The sequence below is a fragment of the Thermobia domestica genome, chromosome 3 (assembly GCF_964235325.1).
Source record: "Thermobia domestica chromosome 3, izTheDome1.hap1.1, whole genome shotgun sequence".
NCBI classification, from domain to species: Eukaryota; Metazoa; Arthropoda; class Insecta; order Zygentoma; family Lepismatidae; genus Thermobia; species Thermobia domestica.
This window is the reverse complement of record NC_137456.1, coordinates 14,903,718-14,926,820: the sequence shown is the minus strand read 5'-3', so window position 1 is coordinate 14,926,820 and position 23,103 is coordinate 14,903,718.

Genomic DNA, 23,103 nt, shown 5'->3' with positions numbered 1-23,103 from the left:
GCTTGTACTATTTAATTTATTATATTATAAATGCATTATTATTGTATTTTCCGGAGGGCACTCTGAAAACTCCGGGGAGAGCAGTGTCCCCTAAAAACATATCTGGAAGAAACACTGTTAGAAACAGTTGGTGATTCGCCTCGTCAAGAATATTGCCACCTCAAAGGTTATTACGAGTTTTGAGTATTAAGTTTACTACATCATAATGATGTATTTTCCTATTTAGTAAGCAATGCTTAGCCAGTACATTTAGCAGTTTGAAGAGCTGTAATTCCATAAATACTGGTCGTCTGTTACTGGTAGTAGCTAAGAGTGTCATTGGCTAATTCTATCAGACTCACGCGCTCTGAATGATTTGATTACTCTATTATTATATACTATATTATTACTCTATGACTCTGGTCAACGAGAACTTTGACACCTACAAAGAATGACGTAGCTGTGCACTTCATGAACACTTAAAGGTTGAAAGTCTTTTACCAACAGCATTCTACAGCAGATTAATCCATCTAATCTACAACTATAGCCACTTTATTCACTCCGACAAACACCAAAGGGAATATCCTATGAAATGTGGTCACACACGTTCTTGTACGAACCTTATATTGTGCGGTCTCTCAGTATACATTACCTTCGTTAGATAGCCCACATACAGAAATCAAGGGGTGGGAGATCATGTTATCTAGGCGATTATTCCACTGGACCACGGTAAGCTATCTATTTTGCAGAGGGGAGACGTCAGCTTGTAACCATATGATTCAGCTCATCCAATATTAACGAAGAAAATTTTAACTTTTTAAGTGAACCTCGTATAAAAGCACACTTATTTTTTTTCTCAGCAAACAAACGAATATGCATATGTATGTGTGCGTCGCGTCTGCGACGGAAGTCTTGGTGGACCCTCTCGTCTCTCCAAATAAGGTACTAAAATTCAACACAGGGAGCAAACTTCGTCTCCAAAAATTCCTGCCTATAGGTTGTCATAGTTATTTTTAGCTCTGACATCTACAGGGTGCATGGCGAGCCTCTCTGCTAAGCACAGAGAGGCGGGGACAAAAGTCAAGTCAGTCTGACAATTGTTTTTGGTGTGATAACATCATATAAAGCAACAGAGTCGAAAGCCTTCGGACAATTCTCAAAAGTTAAATCTAAAACAGCTAGTCAGCTCCGGATGAGCAGACGAATAACATTGCGCGTACTATGGTACATTTGTTATGTAGTTAATTATTGTGTTTAGCGGATTAAAAGTTAAACGGTGTAACGATGAACTAATATTAAATATATGGTGCGTTGATGACAATGAAAATGTTGCCTCAAAAAGAAAAATTGAAATCTTAAAACATTTGTTCGTAATTGTTGCTTGTAAAGTCGTCTTGACAAGGACTAGATGCGCAATGAAAAAACTTCAAGACCACCTGAAAGATAAAATGGAAAGTAAGGAAATTCATCCCTCCAACATTAAGAACATCTCCCTGGAAATGCCAAAGATTATCTCACTTCAGCATGTGTTTGTGCAGTTTCAGTGTTGTTTATTAAAACGAAAAGTGAAATTTCGTATATCCTTTATCAAAATAATTATCATGGTACAAATTTATATTTTCTAGTTTAAGAGATTTTAATTTACTTTTCTTTCCAGCATAAATAACTAATGCCTATGCAACATAATAAATTTTGCATTATTAAATTATATCGGCATTGAAAATACGATTAGAATCAGCTTTTATGTCAATTTTCCAAAATGTTCTGACTCGAACTCTGAACCGTGTTGTCCAGTGGTTATATGGTCGGCTTTGGTAAAAAAAAGTCCAAACTGCGATTGAAGTCTAAAGAAAACGTCCAAAAACATAGAAGATCAAATCCCGGACTGTCATGAATGCCTAGCCCTCCAAAGGAACTGCAGGACACGAACCCAAGACACTCATAAAATGGCTAATCCCTTCACAGGGACCTAAACCCACTACTCTCATAAGCTCTTGAACTCAGTGGGGATTTTAAAAATTAGGAATAAAATACATGAAAATTGACGAATCAACCATGCAACGTTAATTATTCTGGTTATGCAAGCAATAGCATAAATTAGGAACAAGCAATTACAAAACATGAGAGAACAAATTAGATCAGTGAACATCAGCAATGTTGCCAATTCAAAGTGTTAATCTATGAAAACTACAATTTCCCTAGTTGCCCCTTACAGAGGCCTCATCAGTAGTTAGGGATGGTTACTTCTGGCGCATTTTCCCCCTCCACCCCTAACTACCAAAAACTATGAAGCCGCCACTGTGCACTTTAACACAGAGGGATACCCCAAAGTGAGATTGAATATGCTTTTATGACATTTAAATCATAAAAACTTACATCTAAAAAACTTACAATCTAAAAACTTAAATCTAAAACTACAACTCTTCTAACTTATAATGTCCCCATGGTAGGGTATTGATCCCATCCTTTAAAACACATCTCTTATCATCTACACAACTTAAAGCTAACTTATTTACTTCTATATTGTACAAATCGTGCTTATAACTTCTAATCAAGTTCATCTTCTTATAATATTCTTTTTGGCTAATCAAACAGTCCTTATATTCGTTAAATGAAAGTTCTTTATACACAACACTCTTCTTAACACCTTTAGCCTTCTTACAACACTTTTCTTTATCGAACTTACCTTTAAAGTCTTTATCTGTTAAATCTATTTGAGGTGCTTTTATACTGTACATCTTACTTCTTAAACCCACAAACTCTTCTATGATTGTGCCTTTAATCTCATCCTTCATCTTACCAAGTATTTTCTTATTGATTTGTGGTATCTTATATTTGTTATCTTTAGGGTAATCACTCGTGTCGAAGTAATCAATGTAATTTTTCATGTCCTCGTACACATCCTCTGTTTGAATATGGTATATATAGCTATCAGTATCTGTATAACATACTTCTATTTTGTCTTGGTATTTTGGCTTCATCACATTATAATGGAAGTCGTACATTAAATATTTTGACAAATCTAGAATTGACATACCAACATAAATCGGTTTGTTAAATTGCACTTTAACCTTGTTCATGTGAACTGCTACTAAATTTTCCGTAAAAACTGTGGTACTCTTATAATTCGGTTTTGCTACAAGCTTCTCGTATTTTTTCTCATCACTTACAAGTTTGATATTAACTCTCTTTCTAATATTTTCCATAGTCTTTCCAAAAACTGAATTGTTCATGAGCTTATAGAAGTCTTTTTCAAAGTCATTTGTTGCTCTAGTTCTCATCTGTGTGTTTAAATCAATATATTTCTTTAACCAATCTGATTGTTCGAACTCTATTACTCGATGTATCGTGTTAAGTTTTAATCCAAGTGAAAGACATTGTTTTAGGTTTCGATAGTGAATTACATATTTTTCTTTGTCATATAGGGTTGTTAAGAGTTTTGATTGTTTTGAACCAGGTGGACATATGTTTTGAGGTGCTAATGGGTAGTCTTTGTGATAGTCATGCAATTCTTTAGGATATTCAAGATCAACTTCTAATATGTAACCAGTATCAGAATCATCAGGTATATTTGTGAAATCTATTTCTTCAATCTCATCCTCGCTTAACCATCTAAATCCCTTATACGGTAGATATTGACTCATTGCCCACCCATACAAGTTATTGGCGTCTAGATACATTAAGTAAGAATCTTCTTTATCCTTATCGTAATCTTCCATATACTTATTGTTTGCTTTCACATATCTTTTTGAACATTGACTAATCCCACCTTTTATACCTTTCTCTACCATTAATACCATATCATAATCCCATAACAGCTCTCATTTTATATTTGTCATCTTTAACATAGCATCCCAAGCTAAACCTGGTGCTGTCATATACCAAGCTGGATCAAGATCATAAGCTTTAAGACATGTTTCTCTAAAGTTCTCAAACACATCTGCTAACAATAATACATCTGTTTTCAAATATAAATCATGGTATTGTCCGAGATTTTTAATGTCAAATGTTTACATGTCAAATGTAAACATAATGATATGGGTAAACACCTTTTCTTATCACAAGTTGAAACTGTTCTTGATTAGGATAAAAGTGTTGGGTATGTATCATTTGCTCAGGTTTCAAGTTCGATGACAATTTGTCTAAACTGCAAGCCATAAATCTAAATGAATCTACAAATTTCAATTTAATAGCTCCAACCTTTTTACTGAATGATATGTATCTTTCCTCGTTATTGGGTATTAGATCTATTTCTTCTTTATTACATCCAAGCTCTTTTATAAACAGGTGAGAGTCATATCCTGTCAAGTTATGTATGATCACTGGCACAAACTTTGGTACTTTAACTTTTAAATTGCAGTTATTACATAGAGGTGCTACAAACTCTCCTGTTATATGATCGTGATGTTTAACTTTGTGGTTTTCTGGTGTATATTTTACTTTACAGTAAGAACAGGATTCGGATTGGTTGAACTCTTTTCTCTGACTTTTTGTTAATGGTAATTCGTTATTTTGTTTGTATATGTTCGATATGTGTTTAGCTTCTTTTGTTAACAGTCTTATAAATTTCTTAGCAGCGTTCTTACCTCTATACAAAACAGGATTAGTTTTACTTCCATCGCTCTTTACTACATAATAACAAAATCCAGATGGCTTATGTTGTTGATATTTTTTCGTATATGGCTCGTCATCCGGTTAACATTCTTTACAACCCATAACTTTATGTAACAAACATTCAAAATCGGCATAAATCACAAATGGCATTTTCATTATGTATTGGTAGTTTTTAAATTCAACACATTTACCTTCTTCAGGCATTATTATTTTTACTGGCTCATTTAACGAACAATCTTGCTCATGTTTATTTAAAGCGTTTTGAGAGTAAAAGTATAACAAACATCTATCACATAAATATTTTCGAGCTCTCTTTTTAGTTAACTGTGTACATACTAGTCTGCTTAAATCCTTAATCCAACAATAGTGTGTTTTAACTTGGTCTTCATTTTGTTCTTTTACATATAATAAATTGACATGATTTTCTTGCTTGTTTTGTGTGTGATATAGTATATAGATTGAATAGTCTTTATCATATGCATAAACATTTATAGAAATATTAAGTAATTTTTCAGCTCTTGGAATATCGCATAGTTTTACAGGAAAATGAATATTTTTTAATTTTTCTTGTAAGTATTTGACAGCTTGCTTGTACTTGGAAGGTCGCTGTGGATCTTTATTAACTGGGTATAGTGCAGAACAAATTGAATATAAGAAACATTTTTCATCTTCATTCTTTACATTAATTACTGCCTTTTTGTTTTGAATTTGTTTAGGTAATTCTATGTATGTTGATCCTCTATATGGTGTATATTTGACGATTGCTAGTTGTAAAAAGTTAATGTTTATAAGAGCCCAGCCAGAACCTCTAGCTTGGAGCTCATCCATTCTTGTTCTTAACCTTTGTTTCATCTTAGTTATTTCTTCTTTCAAATTACTTGATCGATATATTTCTTGGTTTTCAGTGTTAAAATAGAAGTTTTGAGTTTCTTCACCTTTCTTATATGTACAACTTATATAAAGATTAGCTTTCAATGAATTATGTTTACTTAAGCTAATTTGTAATCTGTTTGATATAGCTTTAGATGTTGCAGTAATATATTGTTCAAATGGATCTTGTGGTTTGTAATCTGTTGTAAATCTCCATGTTTCTAATCTTGATTTTAATGCAATGTTCTGCTGTTTTACATCGATTGGTTGTGATTCAATTTTGATTCTTGGTTCTTCAATTACTTCTTGTTTAAAGGGGAATATATTTCTAATCTGCCTTCTGTTTGTTCATCGTCATGTTGTTTAAGAAGGTCTATTAGTTCTACTTTTCTTAATCGCGAATATCTTCTGATTCCTCGCTCTTTACATTGTCGTCTTAAATCTATTACAGTAAACTTATTATAATTATTCATCTTATTTATTATATAGAAAATCTTCGTTAGTACTCTTCACCGGGTTGTTTCAGTTCATTTTCATTTTTCTAACACATCGTTTAAACATCTGCACGCGTCTGCCATTGCCTATATATGTTTCCTCGTTGTGTTAGTCTAGAACTTTCATGGGAAGACCCATCAAAGTCACATATACACATTTAAAACTGATTCATTTTTGTAAGCTTACTCATCATCATCATCATAATCATCACTACCATATTTGTATTCATCATCACTACTCAAATCAGATGTTTTTTGTTGCATTACTAATAACTCTTTCTCCTTTAACAGTATTTGCTTCTCTAGTAGTGTTGCTAAGAGTTTAAGATCATGATGAATTAGTTCAAATCTATCATGTAATAAATCAAAATTTTTCTCCATATTTGTTATATAGAAAACCAACAAAAATGAAATAATATTAAAAATCTAAGAATAAAAACAAACATGACTAGTGCTAAGGAAATATTATCTTACAAACCTGTATTTGATTGTGTATGTAAATATTTAGATATTGGTGGTTATAATGATGAAGACAAAATAAATTTTAGCGTGTCCATAGGTATGTTAGATCATTTGTTCAAGAAAGCCACTAAAGAAAACAACTCATTTCTTACACAAAACATTCTCTATGCGAACGTTATGAACTTGTCAGATGAGATATTAGATTCACTGACTGATGAACAATGGTTATCTATAGGCTATGATGATTATGAGGGGGAATACAACTATGATCACATTACAGAAGACTTCATACGTAAATATCTACAGAAAGTTAATTTGATTGAAATATGTTTATGGAAAAATTTATCGGAAGAGTTTATAAGAGAATTAGCTGATAAAGTTGATTGGGAGATTATTTCAGGAAGCCAAGACTTATCAGAAGACTTTATAAGAGAATTTGCAGATAGAGTTGATTGGAAAGAAGTATCGTATCACCAAAAGCTATCTGAAGAATTTATTAATGAGTTTATAGATAAAGTTGATTTTGATGCTATATCTTACAAAAACGAACTCTCTGAAGCCTTTATACGAGAACATGCAGATAGAGTTAATTGGTGGTACATATCTGGAACTCGTCAATTATCAGAAAACTTTATAAGAGATTACGCTGACAAAGTAGATTGGGAAATGATTTCAATGTCTCAAAATTTAACAGAAGAATTTATTGCAGAGTTCGAAGGTAGAGTTCATTGGCGTAACATTTCAACTTATCAAGACCTATCTATAGACTTTATATATTCGTTTAGACATTACGTAGATTGGAGAGCTATAATAAGAAAATATCATAATAATCCCAATTTAGGTGATATGTTGAATGTAGCATTCGCTGTTGCAGCAGAGGGTTAATATATAACTAATTATCTTTTATGGCTCTTATACCATAAAAGTTGTATGTTTGAAAGAGAGCCAGTGCTGGTGGCACTCAGTTGTAACCAAATTTTCTTCTGGTAGGGATGTTCAAAACTCATTACCTTTACCTTTACAAATCTCTTATACTTAAAAACAAATCAATAACAAACTCATCATCTTCTCCATCCGCATTCCGTAGGTCTACATGACAACGATGTGAAATAATACAATCATACTTTTCTTTTACTTTGTTTAGGAGGTTAATCGAGTTTGGGTCTTTGGTTTTAAATAATATAGTCATGTCTGGATATTTTTCTTGTAAGCATTGTAATCTTGTCTTTACGTTGCACTCTTGAATTCTTCCAACCCAATACCTATAACTCTCATAGTTCTTTACTTGTTCTCTTCTGTCTGTTTCGTACTTTTCTAATATCTTTTGTAGTTGAATAGGGGAGAGATTCTTTTTAACAATAACTAGTGTGTGTACTTTCCTTGGATCTTCTGTATGTTCTGCAGCTATCTCTCTAAGTCTTGTGTTTTCTATTCTTAAATCGTTCATTTGTTGTTCTATCTCTTCTACTCTTGCTTCTAGGGCGGTTGTGTTTTGTCGGAGCTGTTTAAAACTAGAAACGAAATAGTCTTCGATGATATCATAGCACTTGTCGTAGAAGTCTTGTGATATCCATAAGGCAATAGCAAGAAATATCTTTTTGTAGACATATGTTCCGGAGATAATAACGTTGGTTTCTGTATCCCCTCCACCTTTTACTAGATACTTAGAGCGACTCCCAGATTTCTGGGAGTCGGTTTTTTCATCGTAATACCTTATTAGCTCTTTTGATTGTTTATTTTCTAACCAGTGATCAAACCTCTTACCACCACTCTGACACAACTTAGTAGCGTTAAAGTATCCTGTACTCTTATCTATAATCAACTTGAAGTCGCCAAAAACCCCATACCAATAGTTGTCCTTGATCTGTTCATAGCAAATATCGTTTAAGCTAAGTGAACTATCCATAGTACTCATATTTATTATATAGAAAATGTTGATTTTTAACTTCATTTTCGTTATGTTCCTGATGAATTTGTACCTTTAGATGCGAGAAAATACTTAACAGATAGGGAGCTCCGATTGGTGCTACCAAAAATGTATGAGGTTGTATGTTTGAAAGGGGTCCAGTGCTGGTGGCCCCCTTGTTGTAACCTTAATTATCAGATAATAATCTATCATACAAGCGATCTATACTGTTAATCAATTCTTCTTCTGATAGTGATGTCCAAAACTCATTGCCTTTACCTTTTTACACCTATTCATCTTTTAACTCCAATCCTTTTAATTTTTCGATTACTTCGTCATCTTGAATTTCTTCTATAACTTCTTTGATCGTGTTAAGTTCACACTTGAAAAATTCACCTTTATATTTAAATTCATCTAATTGTTTATGCACAAGTGACTCTAACTTTTTAGCATCATTTGTCTTATACGTTTCTTCATAATGAAATAGCTCGAAGTCAAGTCTAAACTCATTAAACTGACCTAGGCGTTGTTCGAGATTTTTTGTATAACCCACTTTATATACTCTTTTCTTGGTGCTGTTTGGTAGTTGCTATATAAACAAAGCCTGACTTATCATTATCTTTTTTCAATTGAGACCATCTTTTTATTTCTTGGAACAAGTTTGGATGAACATATGTACCCCTGATTATTGTTATTCTTCCTCCACTAACCACGTAATATATTTTTTGAGATTGATGCTCTTCTTCTAATCTTTTTATTAGTGTTGTTGATTCTTTGTTCCTTAACCAATTATCAAATCTTTTCCCACCATCTTGGCACAGCTTAGTAGCATTGAAGTAACCAGTCTTCTTATCTATAATCAGTATAAAGTCACCAAACAAACCATACCAGTAATCATCTTTAATCTGTTCATAGCAAATATCATTTAAACTATACGGATTATCCATAGTACTCATATTTATTATATAAAAATGTTTATTTAATCATTTTTGAAATCGTCAGCAGCTAGTTTTACTGTGTAAGACGAGTTTCTGAAGTTCCTAGCTTCGGAGGAATTTTGAAGTTTGTTGTAGTCATAGCACTTGTCATAGAAGTCTTGTGATATCCAAATAGCAATAGAGAGAAATATCTTTTTGTAGACATATGTTCCGGAGATAATTGATGTTGTTTCTACATCCCATCCTTTTACGAAATATGCGGAAGAGCGACCGCCGGAATGCTGGCAGTCAGTTTTCTCATCGTAATACCTTATTAGTTCTTTAGATTGTTTATTTCGTTACCAGCTAGTTTTTACTGTCTAAGATGAGTTTCTGAATTCCCCAGCATGCTGGGAATTTCGAAGTTTGTTGTAGTAGACCAGACTCGTTGATGAAGATTGTATGAGGATGTATGATCTGTCAGGAAAGTAAATGTACACCTATTTTTCGAGTCTGGCATTCCTGCGCTCCATCCGTGGAGAGTATGAGAATTAAATCAATCAAATGTTTACTGAGGGGCAAAAAGAAAAGCTTAATCTGAATAAGACATTGCAGAGGGGCACAAGCTGTGAATACGAATAGTGCATTGTGTAAATAAAGGACGACACCGAAAGAGAAAGCCAGAAACAGCTGTTAAACTTACAAAAAAAGAGTAAAAATTGTCGAAGTGGGAAGATAAAACACAAATACAACAAATACGCCGACAACTAAACGGTCAGCATGCCATGATCTTGGTGTAGTGGTTAAGGTGCTGGTTTACAAATGCAAAGGACGCAAGTTCGAATCCTCGACAAGGACATTTTTAAAAATTTTTGTTAATAATACATACAACTCATGAGAGATGGTAAAAGAGGTCGTATTTAGTTTTTCGTAGCAATTATTATTGGTAATGTTTAGTACTGATAATACTTTTTGTCTTTGCGTATTGCTTTTGTTCTTGTCTTCATTTCGAAAGAGAAGAATATCCGAACAAATGCCACCAAAATTCCTCATATTTTGAATGTAAACGCCATTTGCAATTAGTAAAGAATAAAAATTGAACGTTCCGAAGTAGCTTCAAAAAGTAAAAAGAAAAACATGGAAGTGGACCATACTCATGGTTATTAAAAATACAATTTCTACATGCCTTACACCTCCCGACCACGTTTCTACGTTAGCAAGTAAGAGGTTTGTGTTTAGGTTAGGCTCGTCAATACGTTTTGCAAAGGGGCCCGGTTTAGCTCTGACGCACCACAGGTGCGAGAAGGGAGAAAAACACTTTTTCTCTCTCCCTCTGTGTGTCTATTTATCTATCTATTTGTATATACATAACGCTATTTGTGAATGCCATAACCACCCTAATTTTCAGCGGATTGAGACGAAACTTGGCACAAACATTAATTGTTGAAATATCTTGATGAGTTCGTTAACCAGAATAATCAGATGAAAATGTTCAAAATGGTGGCCCTTCAAACTCTTAAAAAGTTCCAAGGGAACCAAATTTCGCCCATAAATAGGTATTCAGAAAGTTTGAATAACTTTTCCTCTTTTACTGAAATATTTGTGTGCAGAAACTTATTGAAATATTGGACCCAATTAATCGCCTAAAGAAGGTTCACGCCCTTTCGCTACGGTCAGTTTTTTTTTCTTTGCAGGAGGGGGTTATCTTTCTATTGGAACAAGATGATTGTTACTGATGATATGAAATTACACATTGAAAGTGAAGTAACTTGTGTAGCGTGTTACTTGAAAGAATAATATAATAAATGTGCATTCCTCTAACACAGAGAACTCATGTATTTCGAGTTCGGGAGCCTGAATGGCGAGGAGTGTTATTTGATTTGCTTTTTAGTAACACATTGCATTGCAAATAAAGGTAGGCACCATTAGTGGTAAGTAAAATAATAATAATAATAATAATAATAATAATAATAATAATAATAATAATAATAATAATAATAATAATAGTAGGTGTTGTTTGTGGCAAGGTAATATCTTCCTCAGTTCTTCAAACGTAATGATTGTAACGCCACATCTCCCTTACAAACAAAATATTAGCAATTTATATCGAGAGAACGGGAAACTGTAGAGCGATGGGACCAACGTTGGACAGCATGCACTCATAGTACTCAGAAAAGTAAGCGATTTCAATGCAAAATGAACGAAGAGTCATTGTCATGGGTACTCATGGGGCCATGGCAGAGCCCTCTTTAGGCAAAATGTCGATAGCTTATATCGAGAAAACAGGAGGTGATACTGGGATGGGACCAACGTTGGACACCGTGGACCCATAAGGCGCATCGAAAAAATTAGGGAGGCGGGCGCCAGCCAGCGTTACTTATTTCCACATAATAATATAAAATTATATTGTCGAAATACACACACGAGTTAGCTACTAATATTTCATATTATTATTATTATTATTATTATTATTATTATTATTATTATTATTATTATTATTATTAATATTATTATTATTATTATTATTATTATCTACAGCGTCTTTTCATTACGTGAGCATGTTTGACATGAAACCAAAGAGAAAATCCATCCTGTAGCGAAAAGAAACAATACTTTCTCTCAAATGGATAAAATATCAAGCCGAGATTGATTTGAACTCGCATGGACGGCGCGAAAAGCCAGTGCTTTGTCCACTATTTTTTTAAACTGACTCACCGAACGCGTTTCAGTAACTTACTTATTGCTAATTTTACTTGCTTCACTCGTTTAACTTGCTTTTTCTAATAACTTATAACGACAGGGACACGAACACAGAAACATCGAGAACAGTTAAAAATGATAGATGCTCTCCCGCCGAGAATCGAACCCGAGACTCCATACACCCAAGGCTCACGTGCTAGCCTCTAGACCAGCGGCGATGGCAACGCTCACTTCCTGTGTCGTTAGGGATTACGACCACTGTATTGCCAGCTATCACTTCTGTGGGTTGTATACTATGATCACATGTTTTTTCTTTGCTGGAAGAGTAAAACCTACATTATATGTAATACATGAGGTATTTAGACCTACATGCTCTTCATATAATGTAATAAAAGGGTCATGGTGTCGGATTTTAATACATGACGTATTGCAGTATACAACATGCTTTGCATTACTTGTTTGTTTGTAGACAGCTACTAGCTTAGTGTTCTGAAAGGTTGTGTATAAACTAGGGATAGCCCGTTCCGGAATTATTAGTTTTCGGACTCCCGAAAGTAAAGCCGGACAAATTCCGGAATTCGGAAAATTCCAATTTTGTAATACGTTCGGAATTCGGAAAAATCCGGAATTTAGAAATTTCTGATTTCGTTAACATTCCGGAATTCGGAAAATCCGGATTTTTTCGAAAGTCGGAGTTTTTCTCAATTCCGGATTCTTTCCGAGTTCCGAAATTCTTCTGAATTCCGGAGTATAACTGAATTCCATAATTTTGCGAAATCCGGAAAGTGAAAGTTCCGCTTCCGAAAAATGAATTTATTTTGGTTAATATGAATCGTGGCGGAAATAAGTCTTTGACCAGGTAATGGCGACTGCTTTGAAAGAAATGGGGAGTATGAGAATTCAATCTGTCATATTTGTAGTTTCGTGTGGAGAAAGAACGAACTTGTGAACCAGTAGTTTAAGAAAAACTCAAGTTATTAATATAAACTTTGCCGACTTCATAAAAGAAATACGAAAGACATTTTGAATCGAAATATATAACATACAAGTTTGCAAGCGGAGACAAAGAAACCTAATGTAACCAGACTAAAGACGGATCGTTTACCGCGTAGCGATCGCGGTTCAGTGATCAAGGTGCTTCTGCGAATGCACGTTGCAATTTTTTTTTCTTACTTTAGAATTTTTGATGGCGATTGATCAGCGATAACATACGTTTTATTATATTCAGATATTTGAATACTCGGATTTTTCAATACTTGAACTATCAAATCTTCAGGAATAATAATAGTAATAATAATTATTATTATTATCTCGTAGAAGATTAAAAGCTAGAAGCTAAATTATCGCTCAGGTCATACCATTACAAGGAGAAACGTGACATTTGGAAAGAATATTTCGGTTTGGTTTAATGTTGCTCACGAGAAGAGGAGTTTCTCATCTCGTTTCTAAAACAAATAAAATAACATGAGAATTAACATTTTACATTCGAGACGGGTCAGGGCTAAATCAAAATTTTCGTCTCTCTTTGGAGATGAGAATCGAGACGAGACGAAAAGTATCGTAAACATTTCCCGTCTTGTGTCGATTCTCGAAATAGTGTATGTCCATTCTTTAAGTAACAATTGCTCTGTAGACTGAATCTCATAGGCTATTTTGTTACATTGTATTTCAGAGCTCATTGAATATGCTCTGTGTAGGTATTTTTGTAGCAAAGCTTTTATATTTACCTCTGCATATTCTAAAAATTAGTTTATTATATGCCTTACTGTCGCGTGATATTCAGGTATATTTATTACAGTTATTTTCCTCAAAACATACTTTCTACATGAAACTTCAGTGGAACACACTAGTTTAAAATGTTGGTAGTTGCAGAGGTGTGTCTTGAAGGTACGGAACCCTTTCCCCGAAATCTCTACTTTTAAGTAAGTTTTGCCAAATTTCAGGGCAAGTTTAAAACTATTATTATTATTATTATTATTATTATTATTATTATTATTATTATTATTATTATTATTATTATTATTATTATTATTATATCAACTCCATGTATAATCTTTAAAAGATATACGGTTTGTATATGAATAGTAAAAGCTAATTGACTGTCGATCTCGGTCGTCTGGAAGTCTTCAGGAGGCAAGGACATCGGTCACGTTCTGGGTTTGAGTTCCGAAGGGGCAAGTATTCGGGCTCGAGCAAAAAATTGTTAAAAGTTATAGGCTTCATCCAAACATATTCAAAACAGCTGGGACCGGGTTTGGGCTTCTCAACGGCTCGAGCGGCTCGGCTTACAGCTCATTCAATATCGAACCGAATCGAGAAGTGAGCCGAGCCAACAGCTCACCACACCGAGCCGATTTGAGCCATCGGCTTAGTTGAGCTGAGTCGAAACGTGCTGATGAACTAGTTTCAACTTAGCTGGCTCGAACCGGTTCACATGAGCCGAGTAGGTGACCCATCCCAACCGAGAAAGCTCGAGCCATCGGCTCATTTGAGCTGAGTCGATGGCTTGTTCCAACTAAGCCGGCTCGGGTCATCGGCTCATCCCAACCGAGCCGACTCGAGCTGTTCGCTCAGTTGATACGAGCCGAGCCGGTTGATATCACTTCCCGTGTTGGTCTTCTGCTTGGGCTCAAGAATTCGACCGTGCATATCTCAGCCTTGATTTTAAGAACTACAGTATATACTTATATTGGTGATTACAACATTTGAGGCTGTCTCGTAATAATAATAATAATAATAATAATAATAATAAACTCTTGTCTTCTCGTTATCTAGACGAGACGAGATACACTAAAATTGCCCCACGAGATGCACTAAAATTACGAGATGAGACTTACCTCTGTCGTGAGCAACACTAAAAGTATTCCACATTACTGCTTACATTTCTCATGGCTTTTGCTTTCCAATCTGATCAGGCCAATATTTCAAAACGAGTTAAAACGAGCTGAACGAGCGAGAGAGCCATTATCAAACTCAACTCAACTCGAAACTAGATCTCGAAAACAGCGACTTGGCTCGGAACTCAATTCAAGAAAATTACCTTTGACTCGACTCAAATTGTACTCGAGTTGAATTGAATTTTGGCTCGACTTGTGCTCATCCCTATTCGTGTTTGTATTTTATGTTTCCACTTCAACAATGTCTACTCTTTTTTCTCCTTTTACCTGCTGTTTCTGGATTTCTCTTTCGGTGTCGTCCTTTATTTACACCGTGCACTATTCTTATTCCCAGCTTGTGACCCGCTTCAATGTCTTATTCAGTTTAGGCTTTTCTTCTTACATTGACTTCACATGTGATTGATTTAATTCTCACTTTCCGCGCACGACCGATGAAAATGTTTTATTATTATTATTATTATTATTATTATTATTATTATTATTATTATTATTATTATTATACTATTGAACTTGCACGGCGAAATTACTGTATAATACGATATCATTTCTGTAATTTTACTCCATTGTATGTTATTTAGTTTATTAATGGGCACTAAATTGTCTCCAGATCAACGAATAAATTAACTACGGCATGCACTTTGGTGGAAATATCATTGCAATAAGATTATTGGTTCGTTCCAAACATGTTCATGTAATGATATTTCCACCAAAGTGCATGCCGTAGTTAATTTATTCGTTGATCTGGAGACAATTTAGTGCCCATTAATAAATTAAATAACATACAATGGAATAAAATTACTGAAATGATATCGTATTATACAGTAATTTCGCCGTGCAAGTTCAATAGTATAATAATAATAATAATAATAATAATAATAATAATAATAATAATAATAATAATAATAATAATAATAAAACATTTTCATCGGTCGTGCGCGGAAAGTGAGAATTAAATCAATCAAATGTCAAGTCAATGTAAGGAGAAAAGCCTAAACTGAATAAGACATTGAAGCGGGTCACAAGCTGGGAATAAGAATAGTGCATGGTGTTAATAAAGGACGACACCGACAGAGAAATCCAGAAACAATAGGTAAACGAAGAAAAAAAAGAGTAGAAATTGTTGAAGTGGAAACAAAATACAAATACGAATAGGGATGAGCAGGAGTCGAGCCAAAATTCCACTCGACTCGAGTTCAATCCGAGTCGAGTCAAAGGTATTTTTCTTGTAGTACTTAAAATTATACTGTAGTTCTTAAAATTAAGGCTGAGACCTGCACGGTCGAATTCTTGAGCCCAAGCAGAAGACCAACTCGGGTAGTGATATCAACCGGCTCGGCTCGTATCAACTGAGCGAAATTGTTGTATTACTATACATCTGCTTCCGCCCCTGTCAAATCTGGTCGATCTCGTTGACGCGACATATTTGCTTTTTTATACCCCTTTCTTCGTTTACTGAACAAAACAGTAACTATTCTGAAATATACTACTGCGCATGCCTCGTAGATAAATATTTCTGATGCCAATAGTTTCCGTTTTGTCCAAGGAATGTTCTTTTTCTTATTCCCAGCATGACCCTTTTTATTACATTATATGAAGAGCATGTAGGTCTAAATACCTCATGTATTACATATAATGTAGGTTTTACTCTTGCAGCAGAGAAGAAACATGTGATCATAGTATACAACCCACAGAAGTGATAGCTGGCAAGACAGTGGTCGTAATTCCTAACGACACAGGGAGAGAGTGGTGCCCTTCCCGCTGGTCTAGTCGCTAGCAGGTGCGCCTTTGGTGTATGGAGTTCCGGGTTCGATTCTCGGCGGGAGAGCATCTATGATTTTTAACTGTTCTCGATGTTTCTGTGTTCGTGTCCCTGTGGTTATAAGTTAGTAGAAAAAGCAAGTTAAACGAGTGAAGCAAGTAAAATTAGCAATAAGTAAGTTACTGAAACACGTTCAGTGAGTCAGTTAAAAAAAAAAGTGGACAAAGCACTGGCTTTTCGCGCCGTCCATGCGAGTTCGAATTAATCTCGGCTTGATTTTTTATCCATTTGAGAGAAAATATTGTTCCTTACGCTACAGGTAGTCCACTCTTTTCGTATTTTTCGCTCTCGTTCACAGTTAAAGTAACTGACTATTATTCTTTCTACGAATGATGGATCTTCTCTTTGGCTTCATGTCAAATCGCACACGTAATGAAAAGACGCTGTCGATAATAATAATAATAATAATATGAAATATTAGTAGCTAACTCGTGTGTGTATTTCGACAACATAATTTTATAATATTATGTGGAAATAAGTAAGGCTGGCTGGCGCCCCCCCCCCTATTTTTTTCGATGCGCTTTATGGGTCCACGGTGTCCAAAGTTGGTCCCATCCCAGTATCACCTCTCGATATAAGTTATTGACACTTTGCCTAAAGAGGGCTCTGCCGTGGCCCCATGACTACCCATGACAATGACTCTTCGTTCCTTTTGCATTGAAATCGCTTACTTTTCTGAGTACTATGAGTGCATACTGTCCAACGTTGCTCCCATCGCTCTACAGTTTCTCGTTCTCTCGATATAAATTGCTAATATTTTGTTTGTAAGGGAGATATGGCGTTACAATCATTACGTTTGAAGAAGAATTGATTAAGATATTACCTTGCCACAAACAACACCTATTATTATTATTATTATTATTATTATTATTATTATTATTATTATTATTATTATTATTATACTTACCACTAATGGTGCCTACCTTTATTTGCAATGCAATGTGTTACTAAAAAGCAAATCAAATAACACTCCTCGCCATTCAGGCTCCCGAACTCGAAATACATGAGTTCTCTGTGTTAGAGGAATGCACATTTATTATATTATTCTTTCAAGTAACACGTTACACAAGTTACTTCACTTTCAATGTGTAATTTCATATCATCAGTAACAATCATCTTGTTCCAATAGAAAGATAACCCCCTCCTGCAAAGAAAAAAAAAACTGACCGTAGCGAAAGGGCGTGAACCTTCTTTAGGCGATTAATTGGGTCCAATATTTCAATAAGTTTCTGCACACAAATATTTCAGTAAAAGAGGAAAAGTTATTCAAACTTTCTGAATACCTATTTATGGGCGAAATTTGGTTCCCTTGGAACTTTTTAAGAGTTTGAAGGGCCACCATTTTGAACATTTTCATCTGATTATTCTGGTTAACGAACTCATCAAGGTATTTCAACAATTAATGTTTGTGCCAAGTTTCGTCTCAATCCGCTGAAAATTAGGGTGGTTATGGCATTCACAAATAGCGTTATGTATATACAAATAGATAGAAAAGTAGACACACAGAGGGAGAGAGAAAAAGTGTTTTTCTCCCTTCTCGCACCTGTGGTGCGTCAGAGCTAAACCGGGTTCCTTTGCAAAACGTATTGACGAGCCTAACCTAAACACAAACCTCTTACTTGCTAACGTAGAAACGTGGTCGGGAGGTGTAAGGCATGTAGAAATTGTATTTTTAATAACCATGAGTATGGTCCACTTCCATGTTTTTCTTTTTACTTTTTGAAGCTACATCGGAACGTTCAATTTTTATTCTTCACTAATTGCAAATGGCGTTTACATTCAAAATATGAGGAATTTTGGTGGCATTTGTTCAGATATTCTTCTCTTTGGAAATGAAGAAAAGAATAAAAGCAATACGCAAAGACAAAAAGTATTATCAGTACTAAACATTACCAATAATAATTGCTACGAAAAACTAAATACGACCTCTTTTACCATCTCTCATGAGTTGTATGTATTATTAACAAAAATTTTTAAAAATGTCCTTGCCGAGGATTCGAACTTGCGTCCTTTGCATTTGTAAGCCAGCACCTTAACCACTACACCAAGATCATGGCACGCTGACCGTTTAGTTGTCGGCGTATTTGTTGTATTTGTGTTTTATCTTCCCACTTCGACAATTTTTACTCTTTTTTTTGTAAGTTTAACAGCTGTTTCTGGCTTTCTCTTTCGGTGTCGTCCTTTATTTACACAATGCACTATTCGTATTCACAGCTTGTGCCCCTCTGCAATGTCTTATTCAGATTAAGCTTTTCTTTTTGCCCCTCAGTAAACATTTGATTGATTTAATTCTCATACTCTCCACGGATGGAGCGCAGGAATGCCAGACTCGAAAAATAGATGTACATTTACTTTCCTGACAGATCATACACTTGACAATGTCCTGGAAAACGGGACCTTGATTTGTTTGTATGTAACTTTGTCTTGGAGCGACCCCTCGCTTATTTTTTGATAATTCCCACAGTCGAAATACCGACCCTGGAATATGTTATGGGGGGTATCGTTTCGTTACCCCCTTATCTCGTTCAAACTATCCTTTTATGGCATAATAACCATAAAAGACAAACATTTATATTTACACTACAACATTACTCTTATCTATCCAACTATTATGTGAATCATCAAACCCTAACCATTTGACATATACTTTATCACCTTTCTTTCTCAACACTTTCTCCACCAAGTATTCATCTTTATGCTTCGTCTTTAATAGTTCTGGTTCGTAAAATCTACCTTGCACATCCTCTTCTTCTAAATCTTTAATTCTATATGTAGGCGGATTAAATGGAATAACTTCACTAATAACAAATACTTCTGTTGACCAATTAGGTGTATATCCTTTCTCAAATAACCCTTTCGATTTACTTATACGAACATGATCACCTAACTTGTATTTGGGCTTAACACGCTTATATTCTTTATGATACACTTTCTCCAATATTGTTCTCTCATTCTTCTTATTAACTTCTATAGGTTTTAAACCAATTGTTCTATGAATTTGATGATTATACTCTTTAACTAGTGTTGGTAATATCTCTATCCATTTATAATTCCCTTGTGTCGTGAACCTTTTCCACATGTTCTGCTTAAGCGTTCTATTGAATCTTTCAACCACAGAAGCTTTCTTACCACTATAGGTTGAGTAGTGATTAATCTTATTTTCATCCATCAACTTCTTAAACTCTTTATTGTAAAACTCTTTACCTTGATCAGTTTGTAAGTTGCTAGGTTTTCTCGTTCTTAATATGGATTCGAATGCTTCTGTAACATTCTTCCCACTCTTATCTTTAACAGGAACAGCAAACGCATATTTCGAGAACACATCTATAATCGTTAGCAAATACTTATAACCTTTATTGATTTTGGAAACACCTTTTAACACTCCACTATCCATTTCTACAAGATCAGCCTGCCAAAGATCATCGATACCTTTTATAACCACACTTAATCTGCCAAAGTTTTTTCTAGATGGTTTGTGAATTTCTTCTATAATGTCTTCTCTAACACCTTTACCTTCTTCTAGTCAATCAGGCTTTTTAACGAATTGGGTTTTAGTAACACCACATACAGAACAAATACCTTTCTTTAGATATCTCCCATTCTTTGTTTGTTCAATTCTAATGGTATCTTTCTTCGTATCTGTCGATTTCTTACACTTAACACAATACATCCTGTTTATTATATAGAAAATCAATAACTACCGTTGTTTAATATTATGCTTTCAACATTCTCACCATCATCATCACTATCTTCGTCTTCTCTTTCTACATGCATAAGAAGCAATAGTAATTTACCATGTTTCAGATCAGAACCTTTAGATGGTCTAACTGCTAATTTGTCATTTGTATTAAAGTGCAATGGAAAAGTTTCAACTAGAGAATCATTTAAATATAGATCTATATAATACGTATTCTAAGATGATGCATTAACCTACCTTTATAAAGAAATTTGTATGTGATAGATAGATTATGTATTAAAAAGAACGGAGTTTCAACATTTTCTGATATCAATCGACTATGAAGCTCTATAACATAACTCCGTTTGATGAAGTTAAGCTCTTCTTTCAACATAGCAATATCTTTTCTCACAATATCTAACTCCGATGTCATTTTAACATTACCAAAGATATCCATATTTATTATATAGTAAACGTCTTTAGGAAAGCTCTCTTTCTATGTACATTACAACAAACAATAATTGTCCTTCTTCCATAGCAGAATTTTTATTTGGTTTAATCGTAATTATATCGTTCTTCTTAAAGTCAAAAGGTATCTCTTTAACCAAAGTATAACCCAAATATATATCTAGAAAGTATTTATCCAAACTTAAGTCCATGTGCATTATTTTTCCATTATAGAGAAATTTGTAACCGTTAGAGAGATTAAATATTCTAAAGATTGGCTCCTTAACGTTTTTAGCTCTTAATCGATATAGTAGAGGCATGGTTTCTTTCTGCATAACCAGTTTAGTAGTATCCATCCTAATCTTTTGAAAATCTTCTTTCTTTATGTATGTGTCTTGTAACGTTTCTAATGCATCTTCAAATCGTTTTCTATCGTTCTCTAATTGAGCTTCTATTGATCTAAGTTGACTTACGCTAACAACATCATTTAAATTCTCCAACAATTTTAATTTTTCTTCACTAATATCAACATCATCTTTTCTATCTTTAACATTACCAAATATATCCATACTCATTATACAGAAAATTCCCATCCCAGTTTTTCAAAACATTTCTTTAGCATCTCTATTTGTCTAGGTGAGCGTTTAAAATCAATATCAACACGAACATCGTGCTTTCTCAACAGATAGTACAATACACATTTCAAGTTAATAAACAATGTTCTTTCCGGATACAGCTCCCTAAAGACCTCGTGTAAGTTTTCGAAGTCGTTTATAAGTGTTTCCTCCATATGTCGTAAGTTTAATGGTTTTTGATCGGTTAGGTGATAGCGTATTAAATAGACATCATCATAATATTTTGTGTATTTGTTTTTCTTTAGTACTTCTAGAACATCTTTTGTTGATATTAAATCTCTTGGTATATCTCTAAGTTCATCATTTAACACCTTGAGCACCTCTTCGGGGACAATTCTATCCTGTAAAGCTTGCAAACGAGATAGCTGTAAGTTAAATCTTTTTATAGTATCATACCATGGTTTTCGTACGCAAGCAGCTTTCGTTTCTTCACAAGTACTGTAAACCCAACCACTCTCTACAGAACAATCGTCACAAATGTAACTACTCATACCTTTTGTTAATGACTTACTACCACAATAACTACATTGTAATGGTCTAGAGCTATAACTCAACAGCAAGTCCTTTAAGGTAATTATTGGACGTAACTTTCTCAACTCTTCTTCCGTGTACAAAACTTTTGGTATTAACCTTTTCCATAGATCAATAACATTATATACGTTGTCTTTATCTTTTAAGTCTATCTCGCTAACATCCAGAAAATACTGATAAAAATTATATCTATCTAGTTCATCTAGTTCATCCTCATGCTTCTCAAAATAATCTAGAAATCTATTGTGTATAGCTTCCATATTTAACTTAAAGCAAAACTTTTATGGATACAAAACCATAAAAGCACTTAATCATTTTTAATCATATACATAACGTCGCTAAAAGAATACCCTTGATTTAGAAGATTTAAAACCTTAACACAAAGATGACCACATATAACTGAGTTAAAGTCTTGTATTCGTTCGTCATTGTAAAGTAAGTTTTCAGTACCAAGATATTGTACCAGTTGTTTAGGAGGAACACCACCATAAGAATCGAACACGTACTTTATGTTGTTATCTTTCCAATAGCATATCCAATGAGTACCAATGTTTTCTGATTTATCAAGGTTAACTACACCACACTCATTTACATAAGGTTTTTGTGGAAGTTCATCACTCATAAATACACCTCTAAATCGTTTTATCTTTAGTTCTTTAGCCAACCTCTCTATATCGAAGTTGGTCAATGGTTTTAGTTTTTTGACTTCTTTTGTTTACCTGCCCCTTGCTTTTCTTCCATAGCCATATTGTGTCTTTTTTGTTCTTCAAGTTCTTGTTTATTCTTCTTAGCATCAAGTACAGTTTTAGTAATCGCTGCTGCACCACCTGCTAATGAGCCAACTGCTCCTAAAGCTGCTAGAATGGCTGGAATTGTAAAGATAAAACCACCAATATGCTCTTTCTTAATCTTTTTCATTTGTGCAGTAGTTAAAGTTAAATCCATTCCTTTACCTTCTTTAATTTTCTTAGCTTTATCGTTAAGTTGTTTCTTTGTTAATACATGATCAATATTTAAATCCTTTAGTTCGTTATAAGGAACACTAAACATACAACCTTTAATAGAACACATCTTCCTATTTATCTAAGAGAAAATCTTGGTTTGTAAAAGTACAGTTGTTGTTGCTCCACCAAAATCAATTAAGGAATCATTCTCA